General features: G+C 36.7%; 1 protein-coding gene across 11 annotated transcripts in view; it reads right to left on the bottom strand.

Moving 5' to 3' along the window:
• The window catches only part of SEMA6D (semaphorin 6D), a 610,984-nt gene that overhangs the window by 349,336 nt on the left and 239,281 nt on the right, over positions 1-22,367 (bottom strand). The gene's annotated exons all lie outside the window — the stretch shown is intronic.

Genomic DNA, 22,367 nt, shown 5'->3' with positions numbered 1-22,367 from the left:
CATCTTCAAAGTAGAAGAGCTGCTAAGGTTTAATAAGGTTTTTAAAAATGTTATGAATACTGCATATAGCCAACTTATGAATCTTTCATATGCATTATGTTTCTGCAAACTCCAACACACTTCAGAAACTTATGCACTAATTGTGCCATCATTTTAAGAATAGTTTTAAAATTGAATGCACATACTTCATACTTATGATTGAGGTACATATGCTATGGCTACAGTCCTTTCTACTGAATGATTATGGATGGGAAAAATCACTGAAAGGTTTGGTAACTGGAGGTATGCTTAATATATATATAACTATAAAAATAGTTATTCATGTTTTATTTTAAGTACTTTCCATAGGAACAGTCTGTAGTAATTTATATAGATACAGTTTTCAGATGTCTGTTTTTGTTATTAAATAGCAACAAAAAATCACATAAAAAGTAAGTTACTTTCAGGAAAAAGTTTCCATTAACCTCCATTGAAAGCAGGTCTAAGGTTGAACCACTGCAAAATATCATCAGCTTCAGTACAGTCCTCCTTGTCTGCTCCCATGTCATCACAGACTGGGAGAAGAAAGGCGGTGATATTTTCTGACCTCTTCAAAGGGTGTGTTGACCTGGTATGTGTTGATGAGCAGGACTTTGGAAGACTACATGAAAGCATCCCAATAAAAGTGTATTGTTTAAAGAAAAGTTACTTTAAGAACATGTGAGAATCTTCAAAACCCATATGCCAAGGAATACTCTGCTCTCTTTAAAAATAAAGGGTGTGTTTACTGTCTGGAAATTTATGAACCATTAATAATTAAAGCTCACCTGACACATTAATTTTCTTCCTAATTTGGCTACCTCTAAACTCAAGAACACCTAACCTTTCCTTGAACAGTGCAACTCATCAGCCTGTGAAATAATTAGGCTGAATTTTCAGGGAATGTCAGAAGCATATTTTTCTTGAACCACAAGTAATGAATAAGTACACATACCTGTAAACATCTCTGTGCTTTGGCTTGTATTTGCAGTTGGATGCATAGTTTGAAAAGAAAAATAACTCTTAAAACAGTTAAACATAGTGCTGAAATTGCTTCTAGAATTTTCTTTTAATTAATTTTCATTTGTATTTCGATGAAGCTCAGCTAAAAGTTAGGACCATGCACAGCCCAGTGCCTACAACTCTCTGTGCCAGTGGGAAGAAAGTAATGAATGCAAAGTAACATTCAAATACTATTCCTAGGGGCCAAACTTTCTGCAGGGCCTTAAAGGCCCATGTAAGCCCTACAAAAAAAGGCTAGAAATAGGTGTGAATAGCACCTCCATCTCCTTCTTGATGGTGGTGAAGTAGTAAATTCATTAAAAATTGAATTCAGCTGTGCAATCTTGAATAACTATAACTATTACTGATGAAAGTCCATTGTAAATCTGCAGATGTCATTTGCCTATTTAAAGTTATGCTTACCTGTTTTGCATCTGGGTACTCTTCACCCAGAAAAGGAATTCTGAATAACTACTAATATTTATTTTGGAAGCCCAGATTTAAGACCTGTACACATCCAAACAGAGAAGAATAACATTTGACAGACAGTGTTACAGCTTAAAATTTTGTCAATATTCACACTGCCAAAAATGCTTGGTAGAAATTTCACGTGTGAGTAGCCCCAGAAAAACAAAAAACAAAACAAAACAAAACCCTACGTCTGAGGAATTGTATAAAACCTGCAGTGAAGCAAGGTCATATTAATCAGTTAATCACTTTCCTCTAATTACTATTATCATGGTTTGTGCTATTTTTGATGTTCAATTTTTCAGTACTGTAGCAGTCGCAGTGCTAGATCAAACCATGACTATTCAGTGCACAGGAAGACTGGTGCACATGAAAAGACAGATATGTGCATGCATACACAAACAATTTCCCATTAAAATCAATATTGGATCCCCTGTTATTAAATCTGAGTATCAAAATACACTCAAGACACATTTCTGTAACTCCAAGCAGCAAAGTTGTTCACAGAGTGCAATGAAACCACTAGGAACATCACTAGTATTGATTAATGTGATATGACTGAGGGCAGAAATTAAGCTGGGGATAGGGGTCTCCATTAAAAATGTTTATTGCTAAGTGCTCATGTATCACTTCAGTTCCTCTGCAGATCTCAAAAAAAAACCCAACAACATTAGAACCTTCTTCAGGGAAAAAGAAAGCCATTTAGCTGACATATTCATCAGAGAAATTTTGCTTCCTTTCTTTACTCCAATCTTATTCAGGGTGCTAAGAGTGCTAATAAAACCTGATAGAAGTACCAGTTTGGGAAATAATTAAATATGTGCTTAACACAGAGCAACACTTTAAACAAAATATGTGCTTTTTTCAGTTCAGGATTCAGTAGCCTGAATCTGAGTGGGAAAAAAACATTACCATTATATCAAGTTGGATACATCGAAACCGCTCCCACCCTGCCAGCCTTTGTATTATTCTTACCCCCTCAAATCCATTAACTTATCCAGCAGCTCCACAAGGTTGCAATCAATTCAGAAAAGTATCCAATAACAATTAATGTTATACCCAGAATAGAGAACTTATTGGTACCATCCGCTCACCTTGCCACCTTCTCCAAGCCTGACAGTAACTTCAGAACCTGATTCACTGTGACCCACGTAGAACTGTGTGCCACTGTGGGTTATTTACAGTTGCTCCAAGGTTGCTTACTTTTACATCCAGGCTCATATAAAAGAAATAATTCAGATATGAACCTAAAATTTTGCAGCATTCAAACATCTGGAGAACCAAGATGGGATTCACTTTTTAAAAGTCAAAATACAGTTACTGATTTTGTTGTTGTTTTTATGAGACAAATTGAGCTACATCAGCCTGCAGTGTTTACGTGTGCTTCTACTCAGAGCCAGAGGGAGGGATGAGAATCAGGAAGAATTCTTGTGACCCACTGTCTAACCCCTCGTGAGCTCTGGATTGGTTTCTGCTTGCTCCTTAGAGTTCTGTTGTGTACAGTTACTCTAAACATAGGTGTTAGCTTCTGTTTCATGAGTTCCACTTTCTTTTGGTGTTCTGAGCAAACATCAGACCAGCCTGCAGGATCTCTACACCTGGTGCCAAGGTCCACAAGCCCAGCCCATGGGTCCTGATCAAGGGGAAGCAAAGCAGCCAAGAAGTATGTGCTGCTCCATTCATCAGAGTTGCCATCCACACAGATGAATCACGAAAAGCACAACTGTTATCCTCACTTCACCACTGATGAACTCTCCAAAGAAAAATGAGGCAAAGTAGAATTGTGAAGGATATACGTATTTCTTCAGTCCAAAGCCAACAGTAACATCAACTACAATTCCAGTTTTAACACATGCAGGCACACGCACAAAAACAGAGTGAAATAACATTTACTCTTATTTTTGAGTATTTTTTCACATCCCTGAACACAGTAATCTGCTCAACACGTTATTATTTGTTAATGTGTTAACAGAGACAGCGCATTGGTACCAGAACAGTTAGCCCAGGGATACTGCCTGATGCTTGTGCACAAGCCCTCAGTGCTTGTAGCAAGTATGGCAGAGGAAAGAAAAGCTAAAAGGCTGGAAAAATAGGGATGGAAGCAAAGTATGTGTGAGTGAATGAGAGCAAGAGAAAAATCCAGTTGGGCCAAAATTCTCTGTTTGCCAAAAACAAGTTAAGAGATCTATTTCCAAGAGAAATGAGTCAAACCAGGGAAACAAAAATAATAATGCTGTGCAACTTAAAGCAGCAGCTGTTATCTGAGAGAAAACACGAGATGAGTTAGAAGACACAGAAGATTAGTCTTTTTTTGGTTTTCAAATGACTATGTTTGTAAAGCTTTTGGCTGAATAATGTTTGACCTAATCACATCTGTTTTGACAACTTAAATGAAAGGCTCAGCAGCTGTAGCTGGCAAAAGAATCCCAAAATCTGCAGACACTATTCCAATATTTGGGCTCTTGTCTGAACAATGTAGGGATAACATAAACTCTATACCCTAAAAGGGCCTACACAGTGCATAACCACTTACAGACTAACACTGCAGCCATTCTGCAAACAAGTCTGTTTCTAAATTCAGCTGTTCATTGGCTTAGCCTCTGGAAATGGAAACCCATTACTCTGATGAATGTAAATTTACATCATATTCTTGCAAACAACAAACTGAAGCCTTTTTGTCTGCACCCAGATACAAAGGCAAACAATGGATGCTGAGGAGATATGAGTACTGATAAGCCAGAAGACAATGTAGACAATCTCTCAAGTGAAGTGAAGCCAAACTGGCTGAATACAGAATACAGAAAAGACATTTTACAGAAAGCTCAAATATCACACATAACTTTTCTTATTACTACATAAATATACAAATAACTAGCAAAAAAGGGAAACGACCAAAAAACATGATCTGGCAAAGTGATCTAAAGTTTTGTTGTTGTTGTTGTTGTTTTGCACCTCTATAACCTGCTGAGTTTTATTTAGTGAGAATTTTCTGTCTGTCTAATTTTCATTGGCACATCAATTTTCTTGCAGTGCCTGATTCTTTTTCAACATCTGCTGCTCAGTTTGACAGTATTAATTTTGGATTTTTCCCCAGATCAGATTAGTTGAAGATTGTGGTGAATGCTGGCAAAAGATCTGAGTTTTCTGTCTCTCTTCCTTCATCTCCCTAATGAAAAAAGGCTTTCTTGAGATTTGTAATCACTGCTATTATTGTGCTTCATACTGAAAACCATAACATGGTCAGAGAATTGTTATACATACTAATAGAGGCAGATTTTCTTCTCCCACCAGATTTCTCTCCACCTTTGCATATGCATAATTTATTATAAATGGCTATTGCATCCATGGTTTATAAATAAGAGCTTTATGCATACACGTTGAAAATGTAATTTTTTCGTGTGTGTATAAATGTTGAAGCATTATTCTGTGAACACTACTGAGGCAGGTAGGTTTGGATGGGGCATACATGTGATGATAGATTGCCTATCCAGAATCACAAAACACCAAAATATGAACATATATACTACTGCATCGTATTTTTCTGTTGTAGTTACTAGTCACAGACAGGTGCTCTACTCCATTAACCACTTCTCAAACACAGTCCTTATCCCAAAGAGCTTACAGTCTGTGTTTAAGGAAAGAGATGAAATGCTAGCAGGAAGAGTGAATGGAGATCCGCAAGAAATATTATTTGTCAGTATGATCAGTGACAGCATCATACATTAACAACATGATACTACTTTTACATAGATGATGACAATTTAGACATTTCAGCAGAAGAATGAAGTAGATCAGGGAAATCCCTTTGACCATGTTGTCTGCTGTGATTTACCCTCAGCAAGCAACACAGCCAACTGCTCACTCCCTTTACAGTGGGATAAGAGAGAGAATGAGAAGGTAAAAAGTGTGAGAAATCATGTGTTGAGAGACAGGCAAAACAAAATCTGGACACGCATGCAAAGCAAAACAAGTAATCCATTCACTCCTTCCCATTGGCATGGCAGATGTTCAGCCATTTCCAGGAATGCAGGGCTCATCATGAGTAGCAAGCTTTTGGGAAGACAGACGCCATGTTCTGAACATCCTCCATCTCAGACAGTCTTGAGAGTGTTCTGACAGGCAAAGTTTGACTCTGTTAAGTGGCTGCACATAATTCTTCAGATATAAACCACTGACCAAATCTGGAAGTAAATGTAGGCCTAGTCATTCTCAGACTCCTCTCTCAGAAAAGGTTTAGAAAGCAAAGGGGTCCTTTCTAAGCTTTGTGACTCACCAGGAGGGCCTCCCCTACTAGCTTCACATCTGATTTGTACCCTTAATGTGAAAAAAATAAATCAGGCTGATCTGAAAAGTAATCTCTTTAGAGAGTAAGAAATCTTGATTTGCATGCAGGCCGATCTTGCCTGATTTACAAACAAACAAACAATAGATATCCATCAAGCTGTCTCTACAGGTTCTGAAAAAGAATTATTTTGATTTTTAAACACATGGGAGGTGTTCAGATGCTGTTAACCAGAGAGATCTGAGAACTATCTGTTGGTTGCTGGTAATTTATTGCCTGCTACTGCATATTAGCAAAATCTGTCATTTAGCTTTGTAGAAACCCATATGCTTTCATGAGGCACTTGACTTTTATAGTTGCTCCATTTAAAAATCGGCTGTCCTCACTATGTCAGTTCTAGATCTTTTGATCCTTATACGTTAATGTACTGGACTGTTGAAAGTTAGTAGAGAGCTGCCAAACGTCCAAATGACGTTTTAGCTTGATTAGCTCTGCCTTACCCTTCTTAGCAAGGACTACACATAAGTGTATGCAAATATTATTGATTCAGAGTGACTGATCTATAATATTGCTCCGGAGGTGAATTATCAAGAGCCAGAAGAGCTAAGTGCTCTGTCTAGGCTACTCCATTAACAGCAAGAAGACTTATTTTTAAACTGCAATATCCCTGGATTTGGGGGATTAACTTCCTCTGACTAGTCACAGACAGGCTCATTCACAGCACTACAGTTTCCCATTCATTTATGTATCCTTGTATGAAACATGCATTTTCTATTTGTAGTTGGAATTTTACACATCTCTCTCTCCATATTACTAATAATGTTTAGGCCATCTTCATTATGCCACAGTCACAGCACTTATCTTTGTGTTTTCATGTCACTAAATGAGCATTCACAGCAAAGGATATGTCTGCTTCTATCTTTTTAAAGGTGTGACAACTGCTTCTGTTTAGTAGCCACATTCCTTGCCATGTTCATTTGAAAACATTTGAAAACATGTGCTTTCATCTCATCAAGTACTCCATGAATTAGAAGGTAGGTGTTTTTATGTGTATATATGAGTTTTAAAGTTTGATTCAGAGCAATTCCTAGATAAAAGTTCTTTGCAATCCTTAAACACTGTTCCTGCTCAGTTAACCCTTATGACCTACTCTGGAATGGGCAAAAGAGTCAGCTAAAGGTGGCTGCTTTTAAAGACCCCTCAAATATATTTTAATGGTAGAATTTCCCAGAGGTGGGAAAGGCAGTTCCTCCTATTATTAAGTGTGTAGATGCCTCCCATTTCAACACTTCGTTTTCAAATAATATTTACGTAGGTCATTTTGCAAGTACTGCCTCCTATTTATTTCCATGGCAAATACAGCAAAGGTACAAAGAATATGATAACACTATTTGACAGAGCAAATTCACCAACACTAGCCATGTATTTTTGCCAGTGGTAATGAACAAAAGCATGAGTGCCACATGCATGAGAATCTGTATCAGCGGAGGTGACCCACTGTGTCACAGCTGCAGTGATGGAGCTGTTGAAACACACCACCCACAACCTCACTTTCCTCACATCCACTATTCGATCTCCATAAACAATGAAGAAGTGTTGATGAATGTCAATGATTATAATTTTTTTTTCTGCATGGAGGAATTCAATTCCACACCTTTGCTTCACATACATTTCCGTGTCAGGTGCCATTTTACCAGCCTGCCCCTCTGCTGCTATCTGTCATGCAGCAACAAAATGTAACAGAATATTTTGGGAAGGTTCAGCCTCTTCCATTCCACCAACACCTGCCTCTGATGTCATGGGCCAGCATAATAAAACAGGAAGTATTACTTTAGGAGCAGCCTAATTCTGACAAACTTTAATCATTTAGCCTGAAATTTTATTTGCATTGCAGAAAAGGCCATTATTGATTCTATCTTCAGTGTAGTGTCTGGACACATTCTGAGCCATGAGAACAGAACAAAGCACTGAACTATTCACAGCTACTGCACTGAGCAAGGCTGAGTGGTAAAACTATTACAGTAAAAGATAATGTACGTGCCCCAGGAGGAAGTATACTATATTAAAGAGAGCCAGCAACCCAGGCTCTGAGAAGTCTGAACTCTGGAGTTTCCGTCACTGCAATGTGCTCTCAGTAACACTTTTTTTTGTATGCAATTAAGCATAGGAAATATTTGTCTATGTTTTCTTTGTCAATACTTTCAGCATAATTTAAAAACTCCATTTTTCTGGATGAAGAAAACATTACTGCCGGAAACATATCAGGCAGCAATATGTTGTGAGATGAATGTAAAAGGCTTGCAGCAAGACTGTTTCATGAGAAACTATGCCATCTGGAGCATTAAATATGGCCATGGCAGAAGTTCTTTCTAGCAGGTACCTCAAACACAAAGGATCACATTTCCCTGAAACTGGTCATAGCTGACTCCACATTTCTCAGTAAATTGAATGGCCTTTGCTTGCGGCTGTATCTGTGCCGTCATGCAAGGAACAGATTGACTCTGGCTTGTGACTGTTGGATTACTCCCTGGAGTTGACAAGTGCTCCGTCTTAGCCACATGTGCTTTGTTCAGTCTTTCAAAAGCCCTTTAAACTTCCACTGATGAGAGGTGGCTGAACTGCAAAAAGAGCTTTGCTTTGGTTTTGATAAGCAAAAAGTAGCTCAGGTGCTTCTTTAACTTAAAGGTACATATAAAAATCTAATCTGGGAAATTTACAGAAGGTATTAACTACATATATTTTAGGACACAATGTCATTTTTTATAAGCTCTTTAGCAATCTGGCTTGAACACTGCCTTGAAAAGTGAAAATGTAACTATAACTCTAAATGCTTTAGTGTTGTTCTCCAACATATTCTTCCACTTTAATATCATTAAACTGTTAATATTTTTAAGTTATTTTCATTAAACATATACAGATACACAAACAACAATGCAATTTCAAGGAAATAAAATTTGGATTTTTTGTGTGTGTGTGTTTAAAACTTATTTGAGGAGACTGTTTTAGTTGATAATAAGTTGAATTGAATCACAGCTCATTTTGAGATATATATTCTCACAAGGTGTATAGCAAAAGGGAGAAGTTGTCATTTACCAGGATCTCTTCAATGTGGTAGATGATGGTAGAGAGAAGAGGGGCATACCATATGGGAATGAATATATTTCTCATTATTTTCTATCCTGCTGCAATCCAAGCTCTGTATCAGTTAAAGAGTTCATTCTGTTTTGTCACACAGCAGAGATAGCAAAGAATTCCCTACACTACGAACAGTGCAGTTAGAATCAGTAATTCCTCTGGGAGTACACTTTGGGTGTGGTCACTGTGATGCTTATTTATTCAATAGAGAACATATTTTGAAAAACCTTTACATAATCAACACAGTAAATATTGGAAGTTGAAATGCAAAAAACTAAATATGCCTAGGGAAAATGACAGGATGCCAAAACACACCTGTATTCACAAACAAAGGACTTACTGTCAGTGAGCATAGGAGGTAAACAGATCAGGAAACATCCCACAGTCAAGAAACTCAGCACTGACACCCCTTAGGAAGAAAAGGCATTTTTTTCCCATTCAATTAGGAAAAAGTCTCACATTTATTGTACAATTTTTTAATTTAATCCGGGGAGCTGAATCATCACAGCATGAAATATTTTACCGTAATAATGAAGCTTCATACCAATTCCAGTTCTTCTACAAAACATTTGTAAAGTGCAACCAGAAATGTCACTTCATTTGCATCTGCAAAAAGCTCCACAAACTTCTGGAGTAGAATTCTGTGTATCTCAGTAAAATTTCACCTGTTTACATCTGGTTGGAATTTGGTCCCTGACATCCTTTTCATGTCTGCCTTATAGAAGTGAGGAACTGTGAGCAAGCATTTTCAACAGGGATCAACCAGCTGTATCAATGCAGGAAAAGAATTACTTCATTCTTGTCATTACACATGATCTAAAATATGAGGGATTTCAGAAAATGTTCCTCACTGAGAATTGTTCAGGGTTCTTGTTTTTTTATTTCTCTGCAGACAGTTAAAAAATATGCAGTTAAATTTATAAGCGCTTCCCATGTATTTTCTGAATGACTGAATCCTGAAGTCTCAGAAATCCTCTGTGTTTTTTTCTGCAAGGTATTCATCACCAAGAAGCCTAGAGGGATCAGATAAGCTTTCTTACTTCGGAGTACTTAGCCAAACTGATCAAATGCGTTTGCAAGTAGACCCCTGTCAGACTACCAGCATTTCAGTATTTCCCTGCCTGCTCTTGCATTGATTTTTTTTCTCTTCTTGAGTACATAAAATGTGAGCTTTTAGTCCAGGCTTTTGCTAAATTGCCACAGTTTCATAAGAGAACAACAAAAGTGAAAGATTTGGCAGTAAGCCTCCCAGAAAACTGTTCCCTCAGCTCACGCAATATCATGAGTTGTGAGGACTATTTGAAAGTCATTAATGCAGAATTCAGTGTGCTGTCTAATATACTGCAGTCTGCGTGTGATGGAGATGTCTGTCTCAAAGGCAGTAATGTACAGGGTAATATAAAGATATATTGTTGACTTTTTTTAAGACCATAGCTGAGGGAGCTATGAATGTTCAGTCTTGTTACTTTTTCAAATTTCATTGGTTTTTAAAACACATCTTTACTAAGTATCTGAGGCTATGTTCATTTTGTAATAACAACTATGTACAATAGAAAAGACTGAGAATGTTTTGCACAAATATTTCCCCAAAACAGTTGGAATAAGCAAGTGATAATCGCCAATGACACAATTTTTGGAGGAGAAAAAAAAAAACAAACACTTCTAGGAGAGTGCCCTCTCCATAGGAGCAGGCCCATGAAGACCTGAAGCACTCGCAGTCTGTTTTCTGTATTCCTGTTTGCCTGAAGTACAAAAACAAAATATATTCTGGAAAAGCTGCATATTCTAGAGAGCGAAAAGGGTCCACTGATCCTGATGTTTATGATCATTAACACCATTAATACCACCTCTATTTTTTCCATGATCTCAAAAAAATCCTATCACATGTAAGAGCAGAATGTGGGCCCACAGTATCATCATCCCCTGTAGAAAACCTGCCCTGGGTAAACCTCTGCAATATTCTCACTGCTCACCTCCATTGGCTGTGTTGCCCATGTTAGCACATTTTCAGAAAATGGTAGAAAACTACCACATCTGTGTAGCCAGATGATCAGCTCTTTGTCAGGTCTCCATACAGAAGTTCACAACACTAGTGGACAAAATGACAGAAGCTTTGACATCTTCACATATCTTAAAGGCTTTTACTGCATCAGGCAGCCATAGTGCTTGTGTAGCAAGTTCAGCTCTTTCAGCATTCAATCAATATTGAAATGAGAGAATCCATTTTGCTCAAAAACACGATCAAGGATTAGCTGTGCTATTTTTGGCAAAAAAACAGACATTTTCCTTGAATACTACTTTCTCAAAATCACCATAATTTTCAGCAGTTGCGAAGTAATTAATCCTGCTAACAACCCCAACCCTCATTTTTACAGATAATTAGTAGGTGGGGGGTTGCTAGTTCTTTCTATCATAGTTGGAGAAATCCTTTGTTCTCAGTCTGCAGTTTACATGGCAAAATGTTTCATGCTAAATTTATCATTGTTGATTATTTGCTTGAATGCTCTGGGTGGCCTTGTGGGATTTTTCTGGAGTCTTGCTGGTCTGTAACTTGACAGCTATATCACAGTAAAACAAAGCTATGATTATACACACTAGTAAACAACTTCCCTTCAAAAGACAGGAAGAAAAAAAACACCAAAAATGGGAGACAGGATGGAAAGCTGAAGAAGATGCAGCAAGTTTTTTTCTAAACTTGGGATCTGTGTTTGGTTAGACACTGCCAGGGACAAAACCAGCTGCTGTGCCTTACTGCTGCCCAGACTGAGTGACTCTATTCTCATATTGACACTTCTCAATCTACTTTCATAGCTGGTTAAATTTCTTTCTTCTGCTGCTAATACAGTACCGATCCTGCCACTATGCAGATTATACACAAAGGAGCCCTATGTCCTTTATCTGAACAAGACTCACATGCATCTGTATGTCATTTCTGTGTTCTGTTATTGCAGCTTCTTAGCATTTTAGTCATGACAAACAGTTAATGATATGTTGCCTACCTCTTCTCTGGCATGGACATTAATAATATTTAAGTAACCATCAGAACAGAGACCTTAAAGAAACTTTCAGAATGGGGAGCACTGAGAAGTGTGAAAGCAGCTTCAAACCTATGCAGTGAATTCTGGTGTCCAAGACCTAAATATTGAATTTCAGTGAATTTCAGAAATTCTGGATCTCTAAATCTAACATAACTCTCCTAATCTTTTCTTTCTTTCTTTCTTTCTTTCTTTCTTTCTTTCTTTCTTTCTTTCTTTCTTTCTTTCTTTCTTTCTTTCTTTCTTTCTTTCTTTCTTTCTTTCTTTCTTTTTCTTTCTTTCTTTCTTTCTTTCTTTCTTTCTTTCTTTCTTTCTTTCTTTCTTTTAAATATTTACTGCTTGAACTGTTGTGCTTTGTTTTAAAAACTGGCAGTCGTTAAGAGAGAAAAAAAAGAAAAACTAGTGCTCTGAGAACAGAATCCCAAGCCCTGCCTACTGTTACTGCTCAGCTGCTAATGGATTTAACAAAGATGACAACTTTAAAATCATTCTCTTGCTATAATCACCCATCGTGATGTTCAGAGAGCAGAAGAAAATCCACATTCCACCCAGTCTGAACTAGATCTTGTATTCATTCTCAAAGTTGAAAGAAAAAAATATCTTTAAGGATGATGAGGCATTCTTCCACCTTGAAAATAAATGACATTAACTCTGGGGTTAAGTCATCGACAAGAAAGAGGTAATTACATGCACGTAGCATTGTGCTAATTTTATTAGCTTGAATCTTTTAAACTTGTATATAGTCAGCAATGAAGTAATGGAAAATAGAAAATCCAATTAGCCCATGCATGTGCTTTGTGAATACCACTACCCCATCTCCGCATGTAGATGAACCAACCAAGAAAATGATAGCTAATAAAAGAGCTGTTGCTGCCTACAGCTTTGTAGTACACATTATGTTAACAATTAAAAAAAAAAAAAAAAAAAAAAGCATTTATTTCATTTTCAGGTGAAGAAAATACTAGGTGGTACATGGGTTGAAAAAAAACTTAGAGCTTTAACAATAATTCATCAGACTATTTTGTTTTAAATTAAGGCAAGAAGTGTAAAAAAAATTAAGGCAATTAAGTGTAAGAAATTCAAATGCAGCATAATTGGGGCTGCAAAGTAACTTCAGAAAGGTGAACTTTGCTCTTCATAAGATATAAAACCTTCTTTTATTTATATTAATTAAAATGCCAGATGCAAATACGCACAAGTTTATATACATTTAGAATCCAATGCAATGAAATACACAGATTTTGACTGCAGCACATCCTCACAGTACCTCCTCTCTGCTTAAAGTTTTGCCAAAGTGTTAGTGGCCAGTGCTAAACAAGCAGGCTCATCATTACAGAAATCCAACTTATAGTCCAGTCCTGCCATCCTTACTTTCTCATCTGCATATACAGATATTAGCTGTGTTACAAGAAACCTCATATGACAGAGGACACTAAAACTGTAGAAAATCTATATTTTGTAGGAAGGAAGAGGAAATCTGGTAGCAATAGGCCTGGGAATAAAACAACATTCAACAACATCAAGTACCTCTTATTCTGCTGGTGAAGAGTTCCTGACATTATATCAAACACACAGAGTACATCAAATAAGTGCTGCAAAAATTAAGACATATTCAGCCATCAGTTTTCCCATGGAAATTGCCATAGATATGAGTGAAGTTAGATGCAAAAAAAGAGAAAAGCTTCTCCTCTCATTAGCCATAAGAAAATGATAACTAGGCCTGGGTTACTGCAGAACTCTCTTTCAACTCATGATTTCTGAAAAGAAAAAAAAAGTGGCTGTTGTAGCATCTGGGGGTATCAGAGAATTAGCCACAGTATAGAAGGACTGTAGAGAACATAGGTGGTTCTTAGGAGACAGGAATTTTTCTGTGCATGCACACAAGCAGCATGTCCAGCATACTCAGAAGAACCATGTCAAGCCCAGTGTGCACACATTGTCAGGCCAAAAAATCTCAGAGAAAAACACGGGATTCAACAAAAAAAGTCAATTTGCCTAGATATTATCCACAGAACTTTCTTGATTATAGTTTATTAATAGGTAGTGTGGTATTCATAGTCATCTCAGATAAATATGAAAGTCGTCATTGCTACTTTTAAACATGCTTTTAATTTATTCTCCAAACGAGAAGATCAGGTTGAATCTGAAAGAGATGTCTCAGTTGACAACAGGAGTATGTCTGGCTGAGTTTCACTGTATCACTATACTTTTTCACAGGCACTAAGATGGGGATTGAATAAGCACCACAGGACTGACTCACTTTCATTCAAATTCATTCTTATCGAAATGAAAGTAAAGTGCAATTAAAGCTTGGATTTTCTCCAAGGAGAGCTAAATAATAACACATCTTCTGCCTTTCATTCAGATGTTTAAATAGCTTTCAAACAAAACTTGATGAACATTTTTTTTATATTTGGCTTTAAAGTCCAAGAGAAATGGCGATATGCCTCAAACTTAAATCCTAAAAAAAACCAGCAAACCAACCAAATAAAAAAAAAAGGGGAAATATGTTCCTTTCATTTAGGCAAGACTGGGTTTATCCTAGCTTAAATTATCTAACTTTAGGCACTAAATAGAGAAGTCCATGTTAAAGGTATTTTCATCTTGTTTTTTCTCTCTGGTCAATGAAGAAGACAACTTGGAATCAATCTAAGACCTGCCTACTTTTTGGAAAGGTCTGGCTTCCCCCACCAAATACAGAGGGGCTCCCAGTAAATTCTGACATTAGATCAAAGCTAATCTACATTCACACCTCTCCTGTTCATCTGACTGCTCCAGTACTTGTTTGGCCTCGCTGTGAGCTGTTTCAGGTAGTTAAACAAATCCTGCCATCCAAAAATTGAATGCTTTCCTATCACATTTAGCTCTTTAAATCAGCTAATACCACAGCAAGACTGATCATGTCAAATTCAGGCCAAGGCTAACAATACACCTGGAAACACAGCTGGAGGTGCAAGGGGTAAAAGGGAGAAAGCAGCTCCTGGCAGGAGCCAACTCAATTAGAAGAGAAAACTGACACCCTCCTTAAGTGACTTGAATCCAGGCTTTCCAAATCTAGGGTACACATAACAGAAATCCTTTCTCCCCATTCTTCCCTCCTCAAAGGAGGCAGTGGTTCATCTTTCAACTTAAAAGGATGCTTGTCAAAGTAAGTCATTACCAGACCACTAATAATTTCCAGGAGACATCCCCCAAATACCATGGGAACTAACACACAATTGGCTGAAACAGACCTCATGGTATATATATTGTTAACATGAATTAATTAAACAGAAACTTAATAATGTTTGCACTTAATAATGTCCATTCTTCAAGGACCTCAAAGCACTTCAAAAATGTAAATTGATTAAGGCTCCTGAGCTCATTAAAAATGTAAATAAACATGTTTGTCAGTTAAGACATCTTCTGCTAGTTAATTTATTTCTTGTGTTTGGAGATAACGGTTATAACTGATTTATAAACCTCAAGAATAAATGTTTGTAATTGAAACACTGACATCTCCTTAATCTTAGTGCAACCAACAATTATTTCTGTAATTTATGTGCACAAAAAGTTTAGAAGCATTGGCCAATCCCTCTTATGTATTATGCTATGGACAGAAATAGCTGAATTAGAACAACAACAGAAAGAAATTAAGCCGTTGAACACCAATTAATTGTTTCTCAATTAGTTTATAATGAACAATTCTTGATGCATGCAATGGATTTAAGTTCCAGTCAAATCTCTCTCTGGAAGTTGCATATTTAATGATTCTCTGAAAGCCAATACATACTGTATATTCATATCTCCAGGACAGACAATTTTCTTTTTGGAATCAAATTGAGCAATATTACTTTAAAATACTTCCCATTTTAATACTGAAAGAACATAGTCATCTTTTTGTTTGAAATTAAAGAAAACTCAAAGCATTTTTTGGCTTTTTGTCTTGATCACAGAAATTCATTCACACAATCAAGTGTGTAATGATACCCCTTATAAAATTTTCGTCTCCAAATAGCAAAGGAAACATATGGGTAATCATACAAAAAGTTTTACTGGCTGCTTTTTCTATTACTTACAAATTCTAAACAGCTCCATTATTTAGATGATTTTGTATTCTTAAATGGCAATAGAGCACAGAAACAATAACTGGAAAGAATGCACGTGCCAGTTGTTATATAAAGACTAAAACAGCGACCCTCTGCCTCAGAAAGTTTATAATCTGAGCAAAATACACCATGTAAGTTGTCTGGACAATTTTTTTTCTGTGAGATTTCTTACACCTTTGTTTTCATGTCAAGCTCTGTTACAAAAAGCTTCTGTTACAGGCTTCACTATAAGCACACACTTAAATGCTAAGTTTGAAAAGCTTAAATCCCAAGTTCATAGAATTTAAACACTCACTTTATATTAAAGAGTTGTAAAACCAATTTCATTAGGTTTGAGTGCATTTCCACATAAATTGACATGTATCGACACAAACATTGGCAGTACTAGGAAAAACAAAGTTGGCCTCATTGATTATAATCTCTGTGGATCTCTTCATCATTTTAATTACAAATTCATTTCATTTTTAAAATTCATCTAGGGTAAATAAAGATGTTTAAAATTTTAGGTTATGGTATCAGCCCTTGGGTTCAGAACAGCTATGACTGCTAGGGAACTCCAGGCCACAGCCAAGAGGTGGCTATTTTATATTTGCTGCTCCCTAAGATCACAAAAATCCACTGCAGCTCTATATAGCGTATCGAGTAACTTATGGTTTCTTTGAGTTACAACTGCCTAAAATATTTCCCAGAACCTTTCATGTGTTGCTATCAAATTCAAAGCTACTTTTGGTGATTTTGATTTCGTAACCTCAAATCATTACTGCAAAGTTGGTTTAAGAACACCAAAGGCCTCTTTCTGCAATGAGGCAAAGGAGAAGCTTTAAGGAAATACAAAGGTGTCACAGCTAAAATGGTCCTTAGTTGGAGGATTTCATAGCATAAGAGCAGGGAAAGCAGACCCTCTGCTTTTGCTCTTGCCTTCACAGAGCATCTCGTAATGTTTGGAAGTGGAAAGGTGAACTTGGCACATTCTGCCCTTGAGTTTTCAAGATCTCTGCCTGGAATGGGCTTGTTCTGCTTTATGCTCTGGAATGTCTAATCTAATCAAGCTCCAGCTGTCCTATCTGATCATACAGACACTATGTCAAAGCACAAAATGTAGCAAGATCAACTACATTAGACAACAAGTTATCTCCTAATCACATTATTCTCTTTATAATTTAAGGCAATCTGGAACAAAAATACAGTTACATGAATGTTTTCAGACAGCAAGTCTCTGGATAACTTCTCATGAGTGGCACAGCTTTTAGCTGTTTTTTCAGTCTGCTTTCTGAGATAGAAAAGAAAGTTACTCAACTTACTTTTTTAAACAACTCTAGCAATACAGTACCCTTCACAGAAAGCTATTTCTGTTGAATATGTGATTCACTCCCTTCGACACTTAAATAGATTTTTTTTCTCACAGACACTGGAAATGAGAGTAAATACCCCTGCAGTTGCAACAGGAAAGACAGTTCTGAGTTTAGACAAGAGAACACTTACATGGTTCTTCAACGGAGTCCTACATTTTGTTTAGATTGTAGTCTGTGCTACAATCTATTTAGCTTTGAAAAAGCTCAGCTTCTGATCACTATGTCGTTCTCTGTTTATACCTTGATCCTGCATCAGCACATGAAGGGACCTTTTATCCAGCTACCAGAGCAGACATGGATATGTAAAGTTCCAAAGGCAACTTCAGTGTGCTTACATACTGCTAAATGTTGCTTAGCGACACAAAGCTCCTTATCATAAAGATATGCCAAAATCATTCAAACTGAATTTACTTCACATGCTGCTAAAAGGAAGGGCAGACAACCCTCCAGGAGCACAAAGCTCTTCAAACTTTCTTTGTAGTACTCTCTTTTTTTCTTTCCTTTCTCCAAAAGAGCGTCCGTGCTCCAACTTCACCTGGATAGAGGTTCTCCATTTGCCATTCATCTAAAAGAATCCAAACAATGAGAAAATTCTATCTCCAACATTCTTCCCACTGAGATTTGTGAGAATATGCATAAACCATGAAGTGCCTGCTCTCAGATCATTTTTGACTAACAAAGAGCTTAAAGCAGTTATTCCTGTGCTAGAATGAAGTCTAACGTATTCACAGTTCATACACTATAGAACTGATTCACTTTTTCATTTCTTTGTTCATATGAAGGCTCCAAATTGAATAATACATGGTGCTTGAGTTTTGGGATAGGTCTTCATGTAGGAATGCATATTATCTGATGACTTAAAGGATAAAGTTAAATTTGTCTAGTAGTATGTCCTCGTGTAAAGAAAATAATGCCTACCCAGACACATTATCAGCTGCAATTATGTTGTAGATAGCCCGTTCACATGGAATATGTGTTAATTTGCTTTAGAGTCTGGAGGTCTCAGAAACTGGTACTGCTTTTTCTTGGACTACCCTTAGTACTACTGCCACTGTTCTCTGCTGCACCACATACATTTTGTCAACCAGCTCTCTGTAGTGTTGCAGTAACACAGTGGGGTCTCAGACAGATTTCAAAGGACTCTGCAAAAAAATTACAACTTTTTAACATAAGTATAAATCATTTTAATCTTTTAAAATACAATATACAACCCACCAGGCTTACAGATCTATTCTAAACTGTACCTGTGCATCAGTAAAAGATATTAGTCAAATGACATATTAATGTTGCATCAGTGAGAGACACCCAATTACAATGTTTCATAAAACTTTCTTCATCTCTTGCTGTGTATGGCTAATGAACAAGGACAGGGACTTTCTGAGAAAGAGAAGAGAAGAGAAGATAATCATTTCCTGATTCTGGCCCTCAGCAATTGTGGTCATCTGTGAAATTACCTTTCTGTAAGCAGAAAATTCTCGCTTTCAATATTTAACAGAAGAGCGATGGAAAATGGAAAATGCTTCCTTTGTGAATCAGGATAGTGGTATTTAAAATGAAATCATTAATAAAGGATCAATGATATATAGAGGTCCAACTTCATTCCAGAAAGCATGAATACTTTATTGACTGTTAGATTTTTAAAAGAATTCCTGTCTGTACTTTGCACAAGATTCATAAAAGCTTTTGCTCTGTAATTTAGATGATTGCTATACAGAAATTGGAAAACAAATATGAATGGTTTAAGGGTGTAATATAGCACAGGCAGAGACTTTCTCCTCCAAGGTACGTAGCTAAAGATTGCTTCTCTGTTTTTAAGTGAACTGTGGAGAGAGTTAGCCCCAGTCCAACTTATATCCTAGGAAATAATAGTCTGTGAAAGAACATAACTGCATTGGTGAGAACCCTCTCCAGTCTCTGGTTTCTCCTACCAAAAGAAGGCAAAGAGCTGCCACTGAGCCAAGAAACAAAATTTACTATTGCCTGATGTTTTCCCTAATACAGTAAAAAAACAAAACAAAACAAAACAAAACCAACCAAACAAACAAAAAACAAAAAACAATAAAAAAAACACCAAAAAATAAACCAAGCAAATAAGCAAATAAAACAAAACAAATACTCTCACCCCCCCAAACCCTCCTTTTTTAAAAATATTATATTATATTGTTTTTTTTACATTAAGCTGGTCATAAACCATTGAACTACATAGTAAATGTATCCAACCCTTATTACAAGGGTTTCATATTATGGAATTTGTACTTAATATGACACTTTTCCCCATGTTGGTGGAAGAAAGATTTAGTTGTATGCTTGCAGCCTCATCATCTGAAGGTCAGCTCAGGACTGTTTTGCTAAAGGGATATTTGCTAGCAGCAGAAAAAGTAGCATTAACAGCAGAGCCTCTAAAAAGAAATCCGCTGGTGTGGAGCCATGCATAAATTAATGGAACATATTTTGTCCTTATTTTACCCTGTTCCAGGAACAGGAATAAAGGTAAAATGCACAGTACTGATGTAGTTTGTTGGTGTCACTAACTAATGCTCTATCCTTGTCATAACCACTTTCACCATTTGCAACTCCGGTTGGCTGCAGTGAAAGCCAGGTGGAGCTGGGACTGAAGACATATGGAAAATTTTGTTGGTATGTGGGCAGTAATCCAACAAAAGAAGAGTTTTTTTCTATTGCCATATGTGACTATTTTCTCTCCTAAACAGCCCATCCATCCCATTAGTCAAATGGTGTAAACAATTTTCTTAACAACAACAAAAAAATCATACATCAATCAAAAAGAAACTCAAACATGTGCCAAACACTATTGCAGCCGAATATGCCTTTTTCTTAACCTTTTTTTTGGTTGATATAACTCTGGCAAAAACATCCACATACTCAAAGAACCTGACTGATGGAAGGACCCACACTATGGCTGCTAAAGGGCTGGGAAACTTCTGCTGGACAGGAATAATGGCACGGAAAAAAAGCGGGGTGTTCCTCTGGTAATGTAGAACTACTGTGGAGTTCCCAACACAGCATAGTTGTTCTACACTAGACATTTCTAAAGATCTACAAATTAAACTTAAAAAAAGTGTCCATGTAATTTCTGAAGAGAGAAAGGACAAAAAGTAGGAACTAATCTATCTAAAGGCCTGTGAACTTCTTGTGGGTCTAATCATCAGAGAAGAGAGGCATCAGAAACCAAATTTGGTGAGTAACTTTATCATTCCAGAGAGCATTGAAATGTCATCTGACATAGATATCCAGTTTAGTCTCCATCTATGGTTAGATAATCATGGATTATAAGTTTAGTTTTAATAACAACTGCAACAGACATTTTATTAGAAGATTTTGCAGGCTACAAGCTTGTCATTTGTCATTACAGTGATTTTTCAGGTTTAAATATTGCATCAATTTGTTTCTCTTTTCTTCTTTTCTTTTTTTCCCTTCAGTTAATTAGGTTAAATAAATCTCAGTATTCTGTTTTCATCTTGAATTCTGTAATACTACAAGTAGCTGTACTCTGGACAGTTTTCTGAATTGAGCAAATCTTCTAAGAGACAGCTACTTAGAATGCTCACTGAGTAGCTGCCATGGACTTATATATGACTGTTGTATATGTTTCTTGGCATTGTATCCATGGCTGCTATGCATTACTTTAGTGGGAAAAGGAGAAGCTACTACAAATACCCCCTTAATTTTTTTTTTTCCTTAGGAATTTGTCCTTACACTCAGAGTCATTCCTGTACTACAGCCTTATGTTTTTCAGTCTGGAACTGTGTGAGAACATGGACAAGTCTTTAAATTTCACTTAAGTTTTAAACAGAATAATATTACCATATTTTCCAGCTGTTTGTTCTCCTTAGGAGAAGAAGGGGTGGGTGCTGTACCACGCCAAGAATCATGTTGTGGGAAGCCCTGGTACAATATCAGTAGCATTTATTCTTCTTTGCAAGATTTTGGTAAATGATTTTGAAAAGTAACTGTTAAAATTAATGTACAACAATATTTCAGAAGTTAACGGTGCGTAGAGTGCACTTCAATTTCAACTGTCACTTTGCAAATACTCTTATCAAAGACTTGACAGTCAAAAAAAGATACCAATTGTAAAGTGGAACATGTTCCAGTGACTTCCCTGATCAGAAAAAATATGCTAGACTGACAGGCTCCCTGATATAGCAACAAGGTTTGAAAATTAAATTTCTGTATAGGGGAATCCACTCCTGTGTAACTGCAAGCTGATACCTGGAAATGATATTATTATCTTCTCATTTCACAGGGCTTCTTTGTTAATGGTGATGGTCTGCTGGATAAAAGCTAGCTCTCATGGAATCTTCACAGAGGGAGACAGAGGTATCCCATTCTTGCATCTAGTTATATTGCTAGTCAGGCATCCTGGATAAGAACGAGGCTACAAAATTAGAGCTTTAGGGCACACATCTTGTTTATTTTACTGTCTGTCAGAACTTCTCATCTTTCTAGAAACTGAAAATAATATCAGCTGCAACTTTGTTAAAAGAAGGTATGTTTATGTCTTAACATGACAGTGTTCAGTCATCTCATCTATTCGTCCAGTCTGGAGGGAAAGATTCAGGTTGGATATTAGGAAGAATTTATTTTCAGAAAGAGTTGTTAGGTGTAGGAACAGGAAAGTGGTAGAGTCATCACCCTTGGAAGTGTTTAAGGAAAGAGTAGATGCAGTACTAAGGGACATGGTTTAGTGGTAGGTGGACAATTGGACTAGATGATCTTATAGGTCTTTTCCGATCTTATTAATTCTATGATTCTATGAGTCCCAAGCTACACTGAATTATTCTTGCAGGAACAGCTTGCTATACAATGATGGTAAATATTTTAAAGATTTTCCTTAGTAATGAAAATTGTATTTCACCATCTCTTAACTATTCACTTCAGAGATACACAAAAAAAACACAGTCTAAACCAAGACATCTTCCAGGAATTCAGATGATTAATGTGACAAAGGTGGATGAGCTTTGAT

This window comes from Phasianus colchicus, chromosome 12, assembly GCF_987193195.1.
Source record: "Phasianus colchicus chromosome 12, bPhaCol1.hap1.1, whole genome shotgun sequence".
In the NCBI taxonomy this organism is placed as follows: Eukaryota; Metazoa; Chordata; class Aves; order Galliformes; family Phasianidae; genus Phasianus; species Phasianus colchicus.
This window is presented reverse-complemented; position numbering and strand designations above follow the sequence as displayed.